This window comes from Ceratotherium simum, chromosome 36 (assembly GCF_057802395.1).
Source record: "Ceratotherium simum simum isolate JZ-2026a chromosome 36, ASM5780239v1, whole genome shotgun sequence".
Classification (NCBI taxonomy): Eukaryota; Metazoa; Chordata; class Mammalia; order Perissodactyla; family Rhinocerotidae; genus Ceratotherium; species Ceratotherium simum.
In genome coordinates, this window is record NC_141935.1 from 12,909,182 (window position 1) to 12,923,123 (window position 13,942).

The 13,942-nt window shown below is 35.4% G+C and overlaps 1 long non-coding RNA gene across 1 annotated transcript; it reads right to left on the bottom strand.

Annotated features, from left to right (window-relative positions):
• Window positions 1–655: 655 nt before the first annotated feature.
• On the bottom strand, window positions 656–12,223 carry LOC147912348 (uncharacterized). The gene is made up of 3 exons (XR_015550003.1): window positions 12,012–12,223; window positions 7,886–7,949; window positions 656–1,055 (listed from the first exon to the last, which is right to left on the bottom strand). It is a non-coding gene; the product is annotated as an uncharacterized LOC147912348 (long non-coding RNA).
• Window positions 12,224–13,942: the final 1,719 nt, after the last annotated feature.

Here is a 13,942-nt window from a genome sequence, read left to right on the forward strand (position 1 = left end):
AACTCTGACCCTAATAGCTAGAAAACTTCACTAAGACAGCTTTCTAAGATTTGGGCAAAGTACGCCTGAAAGACCTCAAGGAAGCAAAAAACATAACTGAATATTCCTCTACTTAGTGTTAATAATTCCACTTGTCACTTTAATAACATCTAAAAATAAACTCTTGGAATAAGAATACACAACATTGCAAAAAAAGGAGAAAAAGAAAAAACATATAGTAAACATGACTCAAATTAACAGGAAAAGTTTTTATTTTGTCACAGAGATTATTAAGCTTATTCTGTTATTTGATATAATTCAGTACATGTATAATAGGTATAACACATTTTATAATCTAAATAAATTTTCATATTCACCCCAAAATATCTTAGCAAAAACATGCAACAAATTAAATTGTTAAGTCTAGGGAAAATCCAACAGTCAAAATAGAACATTATACACATGCACACAAAATAATTGATATAAGATTGTGAAAGGTCTATGTGACAGACAGCCTCTAAAATAGCCCCCCACGATCTTTGCCTCCTGGTGTGTGTGTGTGTGTATGTATATATATATATATCTGTATATATATATATATATATATATATATCTGTATATATATATATATATATATATCTGTATATATATATATATATATATATATATATCTGTATATATATGAAAATCTCTTCCTCTTGAATATGTGCTATGCTTCGTATTGCTTCTAAGCAGAATAACACACAAAAGTGATGGGATTATCATCAGGTTACCAAAATACTGTAACTTTTGGATAACTTCCCACCTCTCACTGACTCTTTTTCTCTTACGTGCTTGCTCTGATGGACATCAGCTGTCATGTTATGAGTTGTCCTGTGTGAGGGCTCCAACCAGTAAGAAACTAGGTCCTGCGTCCAACAACACATGAAGAACCGCCAGCAGTCATTTGAACAATTTGGAAGAAGATTCTTTCCCAGTTGATCCTTGAGATAGTTGTAGTCTTTGCTGCCACCTTGATTGCAGCTTTGAGAGACTCAGAGCCTTAAGATCCAGCTAAGCCACATCCAGGTTCCTGACTATAGAAAGTGTGAAATAGTGAATATTTGTTTTGATAAGACACTAAATTTGGAGATAATTTTTTATGCAGGCATAGATAATTAATACACTCTTTCTAAACACAAAAGCCAAAAATAAATAAATAAATAAATAAAGCTTAGATATAAAACATTAAATTATGTATATATTAAGAATGACATAAAATCAATAAAACAGAGGAAAATATACTCTTCATAAACGTGTAAAATATTGATATTCTTATATAATAATCTCTTAAAATCATAAAAATACAAAATACCTTATGAAATTGGTAAAAATGTATGAAGTTACTCATACACATGCAAATATACCTGTCCAATAAAAAGAAGCCATATTTTATTAATAATAAAATCATTAACAAATTTTATAACTATTTTAAGACTTTATTTTTTCAGAGCAGTTTTAGTTTCACAGCAAATTTGAGAGAAAGGTATAAAGATTTCCCATTCAACCCCGTCCCAACAGATGCATATCCTCCTCCATTATCAACATTCCCCACCAGAGTGGTACATTTATTAAGAAGAATGAACCTGCATTGACACATCATGATCACTCAAACTCCATTATTTACATCAGTGTTCATTCTCGATGTTGTACATTCTATGGGCATGGACAAATGTGTGACATGTATCCACCATTATAGTATCATACAGAGTATTTTCACTGCTCTAAAAATCCTCTGTACTCTGCCTATCCATCCCTCTGCTCCCTTACCCCAACAACCCCTGGAAACCACTGATTTTTTACTGTCTCCATAATTTTGCCTTTTCTAGAATGTCATACAGTTGGAATCATGCAGTATGTAGCCTTTTCAGACTGACTTCTTTCACTTAGTAATATGCATTTAAGTTTCCTCCATGTCTTTTCATGGCTTGATAGCTCATTTCTTTTTAGCACTGAATAATATTCTATTGTCTAGATGTATCACAGGTTGTTTATCCATTCACTAACTAAAGGACATCTTGGTTTTTTCCAAGTTTTCACAGCTATGAATAAAGTATCTATAAACATCCACGTGTAGTGCAGGTTTTTGTGTAGACATAACTTTTCAACTCCGCTGGATAAATATCAAGGAGTGAATTTGCCAGATCGTATGGTAAGAGTATGTTTGGTCTTGTAAGAAACCTCCAACTGTTTTCCAAAGTGACTATACCATTTTTGACTCCCAACAGCGAAGAATGAGAGTTTATGTGCTCCACATCCTTCCAGAATTTGATGTCAGTGTTCCCGATTTTGGCCATTAGAATATGTGTATAGTGCTATCTCATTGTTGTTTTAATTTGCATTTCCCTGATAACATATGATCTGAAACATGTTCTCATATGCTTATTTGCCATTTGTATATCTTCTTTGGTGAGGTGTCTGTTAAGGTCTTTGGCCTATTTAATAATTGGTTTGTTTGTGTTCTTGTTGAGTTTTAAGGTTCTTTGTATATTTTGGATATTAGTCCTTTATCAGAGGTGCCTTTACAAATATTTTCTCCAAGTCTATGACTTGTCTTCTCGTTATCTTGATATTGTCTTTCATAGAGAAAAAGTCTTCAATTTTAATGAAGTCCAGTTTATTATTTAATTTATGAATTATGCTTTTGGTGTTGTATCTAAAAAGTCATTGCTGTACCAAAAATCATTTAGGTTTACTACTATGTTATGTTCTAGGAGTTTTATAGTTTTGCCTTTTAAACTTAGGTCTATGATCCATTTTGAGTAAATTATTGTGAAGGATGTAAGGTCTATGTCTAGATTAATTTTTTGTTCCAGCATCATTTATTGAAAAGACTATCTTCACTCCATTTGATTGGCTTTGCTCCTTTGTCAAAGATCAGTTGACTATATTTATGTGGGTCTGTTTCTGGGCTATATATTCTTTCCCATCTGATCTATGTGTCTATTTTTTTTTGCCAGTGCCACACTGTGTTGATTAATGTAGCTTTACACCAAGTCTTGCAGGTAGTGTCAGTCTTCCAACTTTGCTCTTCTCCTTCAATATTGTCTTGGCTATTCTGGCTCTTTTGGCCCTCCATATAAACTTTAGAATCAGTTTGTCAAAATCCACAAAATAACTTGCTGGGATTTTGATTGGGATTGCATTGACTTTATAGATCAAGTTAGGAAGAACTGACATCTTGGCAATATTGAGTTTTTCTATCCATGAACATGGAATATCTCTCTATTTATTTAGTTCTTTGATTTCATTCATCAGAGTTTTATAGTTTTCCTCATATAGATCTCATACATATTTAGTTAGTTTTTATCTAAGTATTTCATTTCAGGGAGTGCTAATGTAAGCTGTACAGTGTTTTTAACTTCAAATTCCACTATTCATTGTTGGTAGATAGAAAAGTGATTGACTTTTGCATATTAAGTTTGTATCCTGCAACACTGTTATAACTGCTTTTTAGTACCCGAAGATTTTTGTTGTTTCTTTTTGATCTTCTACATAGATGATCATGTCATCTAGGAACAAAGACAGTTTTATTTCTTCCTTCTCAATCTGTATATATTTTATTTCTTTTTCTCATTTTATTGCATTATGTAGGAATTTTATAACGTTTTAATCCCTCAAATTTGCAGAAATTTTGTAAATATAATATGGCATTTTTTGAAAGTACCATAGTATTGAAAGCATATCAAATAGCTATTAAGAAAATAAATAAAATAAAGATATTGGATGATATTGATAAAAGACATAAGACATCATTCAACATATAGATTTTGAATATATGTGTTTATTTTGAGTATATTTATGACAATGATTTTAACATAAATGCCTATTAAATAATTTTTAAATATATATTTTAAATACAAATTGAATAATATCATATATATGTGTTTAGACAAAAACACTGATAGAAGAGGAGAAAACAACAAGTTATATACTTAATAGAAAGAGACAAATATTACTCAATTGGACTTTTCACAGCTTATCCATACACGCTTTTATCTAAAACTGAATAAATCAGAATTTTAATGATTTCCGCTTATGATATTATGGTTTATGGAGCCATAATGCTATATTGCCTTACTGTACCCTTGAAGGTGGTCATGGAATTTTTCCTAAAACAAACAATGGCTCTATTTCTATTAAGAGTTGAGTCCCAAGGCAAAGAACAAAAATGCTCAGTAGGTGACTTCTAGATGTAGGAAGAGGAAAACTGTTTCTCTTCTTTATAGAAGAAATTTGGCTCAAACTCTTGCACAAGGACTAGACTGGAATGCAAGTGGGGAGGAAGTGGCTTCACTAGTTTCCCCTGGACAAACTGAAGTGATTGAGCCATGAGATAGAGTTGGCTCAACAAAAGGCCTTGGAATATGCTGGCATTTGAATAATACTTACATGCTTTTATTGCTCTCAAATATCCCTTAATATCAATTGAGATTTTACAATCTTTCCTGTTGTTGGAATAAAGAGAAAAACCACTGTGGTGGTAGTAGTGATATTACCAGCAGAAGATAGTTGGGTTCACATGGGCTGGTGATCACAAAAATGTAACGACATTGTTGTGAATAGGAGGCCAGAGCACCAAGTCCCAAGAGTTCTGCTTGTAATCAGATATTAAACAGTGGTCCATAGACTTCTCAGGAAATCCTCAGGAACACGTTGAAAGGAAACACTGTGGTATCCTCACTAGGGGAGTGGGCAGGGGGAGAGAGTGAGATTGAAGGGATTGAAGAAGGAATGTACAAATATATAATTAGTGGCTATTTCTGAATGATGAGATTATAGATTAATTTTTTTATATGCATCCTTTTGTTTTTCCTCCATGACGAGAGGAAACAGAATTCAATTCAATTTATTAAAAACCACCAACTTAGGATAATTTGAAGTTCATATTGTAGGGGAGGAAGACGAATCTTCTACCCACTCTAGGTCTTTCTGGCTGGGGTGAGAATTAAATTGACATGAGACAGAATAACAGGAGAAAATCAAACAAAGCTTTATAACATGAATACACGTGAGAGATCCAGGAAAAACTGAGCAACTCACCAAAATGGCGGAGGCTATTACCTTAAAAACTATCTTCAGCTGAAGACAAAGGTGGATGGTGGGGGTGGGAGGAGTCAGTTATGGGAGATTACCAGAAAAGGACAGTGAACAAGAGTAAAATTATTATGCAGATTTAAGTCCTTGCCTTCCTCATTGATTAGAGTTTCTAGAGATAAGGTCATCCCCCCTTCTTCCTGGTTCAGAGAGGGAGATATCTTTACAAATAGAGATTTCCCTTACAAATGTAAATATCTCTTACAAAGGGTAACTTCTACTTTTCAGAGCTTCTCCCATGTCTGCAGTTTTTAAAAGTAACCAGCCTAAAATAATCCCCATGCCGGCAAGATACATTTTGGGGTGACCAATTCTGATCCCCCACAATATATATTACTAGAACATAACTCTAGAGATTTCTTATTAACGGATTAAATTTTCTAAATACTTGTTCGCATAACAATGTAAAGCAAATGAAATTGGAGAGCTTGCATGATTTTAATTTGATTAATTCATATAAGCTAGATATTTAATTCAAAAATTTATTTTCAGTCTGGGGGGATATGAGTTATATTTTTTTCTTTTAAGTAGAGCACAGAAAGATTTTCACACATTAGAAAAGTCTATGAGTACAAGTATTAAAACTAAGGCTGAGACAAGTGATTGACAACAATTCAGCAAGTTCAGCAACATTTTTTTGCTTTATATTCAAGATGTACTGCCTGTAGCATAAATTAGTTTCAAACCTTTGAGTTTTTGTCTTTGTCCTTTAAATAACCAGCACTTGTAATAGTTATGTTTTGGCTTCTCTGCATAAGTGTGGGCTATGATAATTAAAGCACACTCTTTGAACAACTGCCTCAATTCAGGCTTCTGTTTATTAATTTGGGGATCTTTAAATGAGGATGAAAGAGAATAGAAGAAATTAGGATTTGAAGTAAGATAACTTCGTAAACGAAATGAAAACATTAACCAATGCACATTCATTGAAATTTCTAACTGCTTATTTAAGTTTGAGAATACAATAATAACTAACACTATACTAAGAACACATGATTTTATCTTAATCATCCTGAAGAAACCGTTAAGACATTTATCCGTGCACTCATTTATTGAAATTTTTTATTTATCTTATCTGTCTCATTATAATATGAGCTCAGTGAACCCAGGTAGAAAAGCCACATTTATATTTCTATTATCAGTATATTCAGGGCATATATAATATTTTTAATTAATATTTGTTGCTTAAATAACTTTAGTAAGAAAATAAAGTGAGAAGGTTATAAAGATGACAAAGAAGTAGGAAAAGGAAAAATACTATTTTTTATACTTCAATATACACTGAAATTTATTAAAGCACTTATATGCTTCAGTTTAGATAGATCAATCGTTTCAGACATGAGCACTAGAAGTTCATTTTAATGCTCTCTCATAAGCATTTGCATCTCCCTAAAACAAAAGATAATGGTATTTTCAGCAAGGAAAAAGGGAAAATATACTACACCCAAAGACAAAGTCATTGATATTTTATTTGGACAATTTCAGGGTAAGAAATGAACGTAATGTGTTTATATTCATACGTCTTCCTTTCAGTCCACCTTATATTGAGAAGTCTAAGCCAAACCCCAGGAAGTTGTTGTAATTGACTGTATGGGTTTATTCTCTCTGGGTTAATGTCAAAGTAGATCCCCAAAGTGAAATTTTCTTCTCTTTTGTAACAGCTATTTTATATTGAAAAAGAATCATTGTGTAACTAAGACAGAATGATCACAGTCGGAAGGAACGCCGGGGTGAGGACAGGCACCATGATGTTCTTTTGGCAGTACAGGAGAATTCACATTTGACATGCTCAAGAAAAAGACACTATTGAAGCATTCTCTTCATTTATCCACATTTGTCTGTTTTATAATTTCATATGTTGATGAATGGTCGATCAATGTCAACAGTGAAGAAAGATTATTAGCATATAAATGAATTGAGCCAAAGCTAATTATGTTGGAAAGAAAAACTCAGATATTTTAACATCACTATTTTCAGAGTATAGTATAAAATGAAGAAAAATCTCCAGATAAATCATTAAAGACATATCTATTCCTGGTTTGTTCCCTAAAGTCGATTTTAAAAAATTAAACAAAAAAAGGAAAATCGGAGAAGAAAATTGAGTTCTCAGTGAAAAGACAACTATACAAATTATGAAAGAAAAATCTGAAATATACGTGAAATTTGGGCAAAGTCTTGCAGAGGGCTAAAGAAGACACACATCTCTGCAGATCTTGAGTGCAAGTATGCATACTATGCAACCTGGGAGCCCAACTGTCAAGGTCTTGTATGAATCAACCAAATCATGAACCCAGGGCAATGTAGGAGTATCTCCATCATCTTTTCACACTGCGGAATGCCAAATGAGGAACAGTTTGCAACCAACAATGCGCGGTGCCTCCTCAACAACCATTTTCAACTTCTCTCTCCTTTTGAAAAACTTTTTTTGGGGGGAAAGGGGGAAAGACTGGCCCTGAGCTAACATCCATGCCAGTCTTCCTCTGCTTTGCCTATGGGATGCCACCACAGCATGGCTTGATGAGCAGTGTGCAGGTCTGCACCTGGGATCCAAACCTGCCAACCTGGACAGCCAAAGCGGAGTGTGCAAACTTAACCACTACACCACTGGGGCGGCCCTTGAAAAACTTTTAAGGATTCTGTAATATAGCTAGATATATGTATACAATTCCTATTTGGCAATTATGAAATCCAGTCACCTAAAGATCAGTAAGTCCCAAATCCCCCTAACACTTTTTAGCATTTTGGAATTCATTCTGAGCTCTAAACATACCTGAGTTAAGAGTCCATGGCAAACGTGATAATGTGTTCTCAGGCAACAGGTTTAACTGTCCAAGCTTTAGTAAAGAAAATATACACAAATCAACAAAAGGGAAACACAAATCACCAAGTGAATAAAAGAAACAAATGAATGATTAAAACAAAACTAAAGCAGACTGCAATCTAAGAGTGATTTAAATTCCCAAAGAGATAACTTTGTCGAAAACTCCTCTATGTTGCTAAAGCAGGAGATCTTTCAGCCAAAATCTAAGAGCTTTCTAGAGTGGATCTCTTCTTTCTTATTGGTACACTCCTTTTCTAAGATTCAATTACACATTCAAGAATATGGGTCCGAAGATCTGTTCTTCTAATGCATATTGAGTTTTTACCTTGGGTTCTAATCTATTTCTATCACTTTAAAGGCAATCTCTAACTCTTTCTTCCAATATCTATGGCTCTTACTCTCATTTCGTTACCTAAATGAATAACCATCACACTTTTCTTTTACCCAACTTTGTATTTTCTTCACAGAATATTTCTGACAATAATTTTACACATAAATGTAAGCTTTATGAGTTCAGGATCTTTGTCTTATTCTTAGATGAATCACAAGCAGTTTTTATTTACCTCTCTGGAAAAAATTATTTTAAGTGGAAACAATCATACATATGATTCAGTTGTAATAATAAAAATATATTTGACTGGTAAAGAATCTGATGTCATAATATATCAATTAAAAAAAGGTCTGGTTAAATGACTTGCGTAAATAAAAATAAATTGGATTTTGGAGGGCAATAATTGAAGAGTGTTTTTTCTTTATTAATTTTGTTTACAATATAGAAGAACTATAAATAATAAATAATAAACTAAAGTAATAAATAATAAACTATAAATAATAATAAATAATAAAACTACTGTGATAGAGTGACTCCAATTATACAAAAAATAAACAGGTCTACCACTAGAGAAAAGGAAAATTGCTGAAAGAAAACATCTTTGATGTAATTTATCATGAAGACATAGATGAATACTGGAAAGATTGTGGGAGAATGTACTTTAAAAGAACTTGGTAAGATTTTTTCTTAATGGATTAAACACATTTACTTGATATTCTTGAATAAATTGTCAAGTTCACTTGATGCTGCCAGTCAATTCTTGATTATTCATGTTATTATCAGAATACATCAACACACACAGCCAAAGTTTAATGTGGTGGTGGCTGCGGTTATAACTGATGCACAGAGTGAGTGGAGGCAAGTTAGTCCATGAAGAATGATGGAGCAGATATAACTGACCACTCAAATAGTGAAGAGTAGTTGTTTGGAGAAAATCCTCAGTCCTCAGTCTTCATCATTTGGACAAGGATGATCAGAAGTTGATTCATTTAGATATTCTAATGCCTACATTTTAATTCATACAAAAATAATTGAATACTATTCTGTGCCAGATACAATCATCCATGAGGAAAGGCTCTATGGCCTTCATTGGCACTAGACTCTAGTGAGTGAAAGAGACAATTAGCTAATTACTAAAAAAATCGTTAGGGTCATTCTGAGATGCCACACACCAATGCCTACATCAATATATTTCTGACTGAAATTGAGAAAGAGATACATTCATTTCAACAAGTATTTTTAAATCTGCTTCCTAGATGCATTATTTAAATTTTGAACACACCCAAACCAACTACTATTCAATAACGTCCTTCTGGGGGAAATGATTATATTAACTAAAGAATAAGATGCAAGAAACAAAAAAATCACAGTTATCTCAAGAAGAGTTAATGAGTTAATTTTATAAAGAAAGAAAAAACTGCATTAAATTATATGTGCTTTTTCCAACTATTTATGGAAGTGGTGACAGACACATTATTTTTATTCACTTTCTGTCGGATATTAATGTGGGCGTTTTGTGAAAAGATTTTTTCTGATTGCTTTTTATTTTTATTTTTAAGCACTGACAGTTTCTAAAGAGAGCTCTGAAGTCACAACTCATTGCATATATTTAGAAATTATTCTAGATTATTTAATACTTATATTATTAGAATATTCAAATTTAATTTAAAATATATTTTTACTATGCAGAATGGAATTAACATATTAAAATAATTCCTGACTATAATGCCAGACAGAGTAGTATTGAGAGAGCTTAATTTTCTCTTAATCATATTGTGAACATAGACTATTGATCACCTTTCCAAAGTTATCAGTTATATCTGTTTACTTGGTTGTCCCTATTAGCATAGAAGAATATTCCAGGGTATTTTATCTTGAAAATATATAATTATCATCCCTTGCCGCCTCAAGCATCCCTAGGCATAGCCAAGTTCTAGCATCTAGAGAAGTGAGCCTGGGAGCAGGGTTGAGAGACCTGCACAGTTGGTTAATAGAGAGTTTAAGGCAAAATGAATGTTTTCAATCTTGACTTAAATCTCATATTCCACATGGCTTATTTTAACACCACTTCACCATGGTCTTAACAATGGTTATTTGAAAATATTACATTAAAAACATAGTTGGAGATACAGCGATTTTGTGGGGTATTTACACAGATATATACACTGGGCGCATATTTATGCTTTGTGTACTTTTCAGCATGCATGTTGCACTTCAATAAATGTTTATTAAAAAATAAAGAATCAAAAAGAGGTTTAATTATGCCTAAGGATATGAAAGTAAAGAATAATCACACAATCAAGTAAAATCAGGGGGATAAATGAAGAGAGAGGATATACATAAATTTTATTTATGTTCATAATAAAGAATTAATGGATAATGTCTAAAGTTATCAAGACTATTTCTACATAAAATATAGGTATAAATTAACTATTAGAAAAATAAAAGCCTTTCTAATTTTAAATTTATAATAAAATCATATAATTAAGAAAAGAAACTGCAACAGGAAACACTTAAAAAGATACAGAACTAGAAAACATAACACGTAAAATAATAATACAGAATTAATATTAGATATATCTATTATATTTACATATGGATGTGGGCTAAACTCACATAATTTAAGAAAAATGACTGATTTAATAATAAAATAAAATATGACTTTAAGGTGTATAAAATAGATCCAAAATAAAGGAATTTAGTAAGATTGAAGAAAAGAGAAAATGAAAAGCTATAACGTGCAAAGGTTAACAAAAATCAGTTGCAAGGGATCCCAATCTTCCTATCAGAGAAATTTAAATGCAACTGGAAATTATTAAACAGTGTATATTTCTATAATTCCTTAAAATGCTAAAAGATCAAATTCTTAGTGAAGATAAATCAAATAAGAAGTTATGCAAGTCATATATCGAATTAACTTCTGAAAAGATAAGGATTTCAGGAATGAAACCGTAATTCGTAGTATTATGGCGTGGAGGTGCCAATACCTTGCATTTTCTCTTAGCATAGTTGTCCTTTAATAAGGCATGAACCAGACCACTGGATTGCTAAAAATTTTTTCAGGGGATTTAATTCTTATTCACGTCATGTAATCAAACTTATCTCACCTCTTACCCCTGCCACTGTCTCCCGCACACAATAAAAAGGCGTCCTAAGGTCCTCTTGGTCATTCCTAAATAATAATGGCCAGGGTTATTCAGACAAAAATCTGCTTTTAAGAAGACTACAATTGGCGGGGCGGAGTCAAGCTGGCGGCGTAGGCAGACTCTGAACTCACCTCCTCCCGTGGACACAGCCAATTTACAACTACTCGTGGAAAAATTACCCCTGAGACAGAACTGAAAACTGGATGAGAGGAACTCCTGCAACAACGGACAATCCTAACTGAGGTGGAAGAGGCAGAGACTCCCTTCTGGAGAGGAAAAACGCCGCCTTCACAAGCCGCCAGCCTCACGGCCACCGGGAGCAGCCCACAGGTATGCAGCCTCCCTGGAGGCGCGGGGCCCTGAGCCGGGGAGCACCCCCACTGTGGGCATTTTGTGGACCCAGTGCAATCGAGACCAGCGGCATAATATCTGACTGTGCCTGCTACTGAAGCATTGGGGAGCACCCCCAGAAAACCCAGTTCACAAAGAAACTAAAACTGGCTCTTAAAGGGCCCGCGCACAAACTCACCCGTTCCAGAAAGCATCCTAAAATCACCAGAAAGAAAGGTGTACAGTGCTTCGGTGACAAGAGACTCACCTAATAGGCCCTGAGTGCATCTCGGTGAGGGGTGAGACCTCTCCAGGGACTGGGACATTGGCGGCGGCCATTGTTGTGGCCTGGTGTTAGCGTGCTGACACAGACGCCATTGGAGTTCTCCCTGAGACCTGCTAGCCCAGGGTCTGCTCCACCCACTAGAGCACCGATTTAATCCAGCTCAGCCAGGGCAGGCAGCCCAGCCTAGAGACTGGCCCCACCCAACAACAAGCCCTCAGGCAACGTGTGGGCCTGCATGGATTGGTGACTGGATTCTCTGCAGCCTGGCAACTGAGCTGACTTGAGCGGGGCAGGGTGTGCACAAGGAGCGGGTGGAGAGTGTGGGGTGGTGGTGGAGTGTGTGGGGCTCCCGCCGTGGAGAGACCAGGTCCGCTTGGGGAGGTCGGGGCACTCACACGGAACAGGACTGTGTTGACTGTGTGTGTGGACCTGTGGGCAACAGGGCTTGTCAGCTGCAGAAGACTTGTGCTTCTCAAAGACCCACATAGGAGGTTTGCCCCACCTTCCAAAGCCTGAAACAATTGGGTGCTCCTGTGCCTGAGGCCAGCCCCACCCACCTGCAATCCTCAGAGAGCTGACAAGAGACATAATAGGCTAGAGGCTTGCAGCAATTGTAAGGCCCTGAGCCTAACAACCTGCCATGCTGGGGGCCTACTCAGTTAAAAGAAATACTGCAACACAAATGTGGTATTAGAACGTATAGCCAACTGTGCTGGGGCTCCCCACACCTGATAAAGAGACTGAAGGGCCCACAACAACTGCAAGCAGCTGAGCACTACAACAGCTGGCCAGGAGCATAACTCAGCCTCCCTGGGCGCCTATAGGGAGAGCAAACAGGCCACAATAGAAGGACACATGTAGCCCACATAGGGGCCACCCCTGGAACATTGAGAACTGAGGGAAGCACACTGGAAGCCTCCTAAGGCATCACTTACATAAGGTCACCTATCCAAGAGCAGGAGACGTAGCTGACCTACCTAATACATAGACACAAGCACAGGGAAAGAGGCAAAATGAAGAGGCAAAAGAATACATTCCAAGTAAGGGAACAGGACAAAACCCCAGAAAAGGAACTAAGTGAAACAGAAATGAGCAACCTACCTGACAGAGAGTTCAAACTAAGAGTGTTAAGGATGCTCACTGATCTGGGGAGAAGAATAGATGAACTCAGTGAGAATGTCAACAAAGAAATGGAAGATAAAAAAAGAACCAATCAGAAATGAAGAATACAATACTGGAAATGAAAAACTCATTAGAGGGACTCAAAAGCAGAGTAGAGGATACAGAAGAACGGATCAGTGAGCTGGAAGAAAGACTAGAAGAAATTACCCAAGGTGAACAGGTAAAAGAGAAAAGAATTAAAAAGAGTGAGGACAGTCTAAGGGACCTCTGGGACAACATCAAGCGCACTAACATCCGTGTTATAGGTGTCCTGGAAGGAGAAGAGCGAGACAAGGGGGCAGAGAATCTATTTCAAGAAATAATAGATGAAAACTTCCCTAACCTAAGGAAGGAAACAGACATCCAGGTACAGGAGCACAGAGAACCCCAAACAAGAAAAATCCAAAGAGGCCCACACCAAGACACATCATAATCAAAATGTCCAGAATTAAAGATAAAGAGAGAATCCTAAAAGCCGCAAGAGAATGTCAAGTTACATACAAAGGAAACCCCATAAGGCTATCAGCTGACTTCTCAGCAGAAACCTTACAGGCTAGAAGAGAATGGCACGATATATTTAAAGTGCTAAAAGGAAAAAATTTACAGCCAAGAATCCTCTACCCAGCAAGGTTATCGTTCAAAATGGAAGGAGAGATCAAAATTTTCCCAGATAAGCAAAAATTAAAGGAGTTTGTCACCAAGAAACCAGTGCTACAAGAAATGTTAAAGGGACTGATTTAAGGGGAAAAGAG